The sequence below is a fragment of the Tetrao urogallus genome (assembly GCF_951394365.1).
Source record: "Tetrao urogallus genome assembly, chromosome: 10".
NCBI classification, from domain to species: Eukaryota; Metazoa; Chordata; class Aves; order Galliformes; family Phasianidae; genus Tetrao; species Tetrao urogallus.
Genome location: NC_136823.1, coordinates 5,223,107 through 5,228,727, shown reverse-complemented (window position 1 = coordinate 5,228,727; position 5,621 = coordinate 5,223,107).

Here is a 5,621-nt window from a genome sequence, read left to right as displayed (position 1 = left end):
CAGGGAGACGGACCCAAATTCTCGACAGTTCAGACTAAACACTTCTGGTGGTCATGGAAAGAGTTTAAGTAACTTTAAGTATTTTGGGGATTTGCTCTGTAGATGGTAAAAGACAGGATTCTGATTTGACTTCATGCTGGTGAAATACATTTAACTGTTGATCTTTGTTGCTTCTCCTAGCTTTCCCAATCGAAGGATATCTTTCTTTTTATTCTCCAAACATGATTACTCTATGCAGGTAGATTGTCTACAGTTTCTAATAGTTCTTAATTTTTAGTACTGATTTTTATTCTAGCAGGCAAACAGATTCAGGAAAATGTGACTTTCACAGTAATTAAACTGTGAAAAAAAATAAAATTTTTGTTCAGGCTGTGATTAGGATGGGATTAAATTTTTCTAATGACGTTGTCTGTGGAGAGTATTGGTAAATCTTAATAGATAAAAGTAGATACACTGCTCTGCAATGTCACTTTGAATGAGGGAAGAAAAAAGCTTCTGGTGTGTATCAGATTTTAGAGTGCTTATCACTGGTGAGATTTTTCTGCCTAATCTGGTTTTAGAAATGAAGCCTAGGGACAATTCATTCAATCATTTTTAGGAATTTGTTACTGCCAGTACGTGCATGGCACAGCAGTTTATTGTGTTTGCTTTTAATGTGTACAAATGGCTGTTATCCTTCAAAGAGTACTGGTTAAAAGTGCAGTCTGGATCATAGTGTGTCATATATCCGTGGGGGGTAAGGGTTTAATTTGAGATTTATCACGGTTGGTTTCTAGTGGTAGTGGACCTAGAAGGAGATCAATTTGCTCATACTTTAAAATCTTAAAATGTTACTTGAATGCTGCTGTTGGAGTTCTTCAGTTGTAGACAGACTGTAGTAATTTTGATGAAGAGTAGCTGGAACAAAAATCTAACATTCAGCTGGCGATGGATCATTGGACACAGTGCAAGCCTTAACAGGTAATATCATGTCTCAGAAATGTGTTTTTAATTCATTTAAAAGAAGAAAAACTAGTTTCTGCTGGGATAGACATAAACTTGGAATTATGTATTTGTGAAGGCGTTGTGAAATCCTTATATTTTAAATTGAATTTCTCTTAGAAGATATTGGACATCTCTTCACTGAAATGGACTGGTGTGGACCTTGGGAGAGTTTGAGGAAAATTAATTTAGTTTCAGTAGAAATGTATTTCATCAGATAGTGGTTACAGTTGAAGATCCAAAATGAATAAATAAACCAATGCTAGGGCACAGGGTATGGGACACTAGGAGGTAAGCAGTGCTTATATGTGTTTCATATAATGAGGTGACCAGAAATGGAACCCACCCATGTCCTGTGAATCTGGTGTCTGTTGTCATCTGCTGCGGTGCATGCTGTCATGTTCAATTAAGAACTAGAGTCCATGTGCATATTTTGTGTGATGGTGTATTTGTTACCAGTTCAGAGCTAGTCACACGGTTACCGTGTTTGCGTCTTACTGGTATGCATGCAGTGAGCTGTTTGAATACACAGTGTTTTGTATCTTTGTTTTTAAAATATATAATTTTCTTCGCTGGCTTTCTTTACCCTAGAGGGCAGTGGAAAGGTGTAAGTAATTCATAAATTACCTCTTAAGGGATGGCTTAATTGTCCCTGGTCTTTGGGGAGTGAAGGTGTCTAGGAGTGGCCCATGTGCTATCGGAATGCAAGTCTTGTCTAGACTAAACCCTCCATCAATCCAAGAAAAATAGGGCATCAAGAACAAAGTTACAAGGGCTCACGACTTCTCTGTCTTTCTTCAAAAACTGTAAGCCTGTCCTCTCCAGTGGGAAGTTCCACCTCTACTGCCATACGACCAACATCCATCTCTGACATCGTGGGCCAACATAATAACATAGGTGGCATTACTTTCGGAGCAGCCCTTGTGTATCTGTGGGAATTGCTGGTTAGTAACTGCTCAGAGTGCTACAGTCTGAAGAGAAGTGTTTGGAAAGCTTAATTCCCTTGAGCAGAACAGTTACTTAAATAAAGGTCCTAGGAGTGCGTGATCAGAGACAGTGCTGATTTTTGCCTTGTGCAGAAGGCTGACAGCAGCTGATCTTGAGCCTGCTGTACATGCAATTACAAAACCAATTCCTTTAGTTTCTGTAGTGTGCAGCAGGCCTCTCGCATTTGGATGAGAGAACACTGCTAAGAGTAGGGAAGTACTTTTCTTATGGTACGAAATGCAGCTTTCATCAAGATTCAAGTTTGAATGTTTTGTTATTTCCTGTTTTCACTGAATTCTTCAGGAAATGTTGGCAGCAAATCAAAATATTAAATGTATAGGCTGTAATGTTACGTTGTGGTCAACCTACTTTCATAATAGCAAAAGCAACAAGGAGTCCAGTTGGACTGGATGATCTTGGAGGTCTTTTCCACCCTTGGTGATATGATTTATATAGTATCTAGACATTTGACATGAAGTATTACGTAAGTTGAGAGGATAGAAGACAAACTTCACTGGTTTTCATGCTGATACCCTTACCTATCAATTTATCTCCACTCTTTTTATTAGGGCTGTTTATATGCATAATGTGGCTGTTGCAACTGCACGTAACTTTTTTCACCTTTCTGTTTCACATCTAGGAAAATACATTCAAATTCTAGACCACTGTGCTGGTACTTGGTTGTATATGCAGAAGTATTGTATTGTATTCCTCACTTCTATCTCCCTTCTTTTTTCAGAGGTTCAGTTTTGCCATTTCTCTTATCCCTTTTACATCAAGTATAAAACTGCTGTTATTTACCTTCCATAGATTAAAAAAAAATAATAATTTCAAGTATCTAAATCTTATTAGAAGTTGGTTAGAAACTGAATTTTAAATGTTACTGATATTTTAAACAACGTCCAGAACTTTGTGCAACTGGGCCTGGACAGCTGACAGCACTGACTCAGGGATGACACGAGTTGGCAAGGAGAAGATGTCTGTGTTCATTGTATGAATTGTCAGTGAAAGAAATGCTCACAAACTAACTCGTAAGGTCCCTTTGTAGCACAGGGTATAAAAGGCCATAGTGTAGAATGTGGAATGGAGGGTGGAGGTGTGCTGTTCTTAATATGCATATGGAGATACGTGACATGGTTTTGCTTTTACAGTAAGTTTCATGGGATAGTTGACAGGCAGATGTATGGAGGCCTTAGAAGTGAAAGGGTGAGCAAAAGACCTTTTATTTATCTACCTGGAATTACACCACAGTGGCTTTTTCTTTGTGAGGATGTGAAAGAAAACCTTCTTGGTATAGTTATAGTGACTTTTTGCAGCTCAGAGCTTCTGAACTGGAGTACCAGGAGTCTGAGGGCAGAACTGGACAGGGCCATCTGGTTTGGGGTAAGACCAGTTCACAGTTGGTGCTTACGCAGTTCTTGAGCAGGTTGGACTGACAGTCATTCACTCTCCTGCACTTTTGCCCATCCTCAGCCTGCAGTCTTCTGGCAGAACAAGTGCTTGCTTGACCCTGTGGGTGAGCCACTTCAGGGGCTTACAGGGGAGAAAACAGTTTTTTCACTGCAATGGTTTCTTTCTAACTTAGATTAATTCAGTTATCTTCAAATTCAGGAATAGTGCCACTGTTACAGTATCAGTCATAGAGTCACTACCACTGTGGTTTTGCTGGAACGTTTTCAGGCTTCCCATCTATCAGGCTCTGGGCAGCCTGGTCTGGTGGTTGGCGACCCTGCCTGTGGCAGGAGGTTTGAAACTAGATGATCATTATGGTCCTTTTCAACCCAGGCCATTCTATGATTCTCTGACTGTTGCCCAGCCTATGATGTCATCTTGCTTGCTAGTGTTTTGAGGCTGTGGATTGAAGAACTTGCTAGGAAATACCAGTAGGACGTGACAAACATGGAGGTGCTAAAAACACACCACAGAAATACGCTTTTGAGAGACTGTGGCAAAATCTTGTATGCAGTCTCTTGGGATGGAAAATTACTTGTAGGCCATAAAATGGCACCAAAATTATGACGTTTCCTTTCTGTCTGATAGGGTTTCACTGAAATATGAAACAGAAACCTGATATTCCTGTTAATATTTTTAGCAGTATCACCTACAGTGGATTCGTTACATAAGCTCAAAGATGCCTAAAGAATGAGGTAGGTAGCAGAGAGTGGCTGGATTATTTATTTTCTTCTTCTATTGCAAAGTCTGTGTGCGATGGTAGGTTGGCTCACATGAGCCAACCCTTTTTTACAGTTGTTGATTATGTTTCCTTTTTAAATGCTTGTCAGATCTGGGTTCAGATCTTCAGTAGTTTTGAGTGCTTATGAATCTAGCGAAGGCTTTTTGGAGTTGTGCTTTGAGTAACACTTTCAAATTCAAGTTTACCCTGCTGGACATCCCCAGATGGGCACTTAATACTAGTGAGATGTTTTTCCATGAGTTCTATTGCTGTATCTCTTCAATTGTAGAAAACAGCAAGGATGTGAGGAAATGGATGGGAGCGTTCAAATAATTTGCAACAGACAAAGCACAGAATGAAATGAGACATATTAGAAGCTGATAGGCGCTCAGTAAAGGAGTTTTTGGTGTTATGCACTGATTTTTTTGGGTATCTGGGGAACAGGGTAGGTCTGTCAGTCTAGTACTTTCTTGTACCATAACGGGACAGAATTGCAGTTGCTTGGAAGACCTTTATTTTGGCATTTCCTGACTAATGTGTTTTTTGACTTAGTAGGCTTTATATGACTTTCTTTCCCTTTCACAGAGATGACCAGGACTGTAGGCAGTGTGCAGAAGTCACTAAAAGCAAATCTGGAGTTCATCTACTAACTTGGCACTTGCACTGGGCAGTTCTAAGCGTTGAGTTTGCAGAGGTTTACAGAGAGATGCAGATTTATGGGGGAGAATAAACTATTAAGCTTATTTGCATTATATTATTATTATTATTATTATTATTATTATTATTATTATTATTATTATTATTTTCTTTCTGAAAGCTTAGTAGACAATCTGGCCACTTTGAAATTTACCAAAGATTTCATTTCAGATTTCAAAACTTGTTTCTGACTTTGCTTAGTTTTTGAATAAGATTTGGAAAATAATTTGGAGTTAAATAACTTTGGAGCAAACAACAAGACCCAAACCACAGAACAGAAAGACACCCAAGCCAGTCCCTTGACATCACTGATAAAAATGGGGTTTCTTCATTGCTTTTTGTTGTAATTTCTGTTGGGCCACTTTTTCTTTCTTAAAATACAGGTATGCTAATGATTGCAACCGCATCTGGCATACAGGACTATTTTGGCCTGCAGCTAGCATCAAAGCTAGCTTCAAGCATTGACTGTCTAAACTAAGATGATGGTAATGAGCTGCTGTGACAACTAGAGGTGTAGTGAGAATGCAATTGCACATACATACATGTAGATCTGTGCAGAAAGTCCAGTGCTGTCAAAACTCGGGCTAACTTCACAGATGTGGGTGAACTGTACTGTGTATATGTAGGTTGAACATGTCACAAGGGAAGAGGCAGTGCAGTCCCCAGATACCTCTGAAAAGAGATGGTGAGGTCTGCTGTGCTAGGAAGATTCAATAGCTCTTAGTGAAAGATGCTGTAATTTTCCCTCACTCTTCTGATTTTGTTGTTTCCTTAGACTGCATCC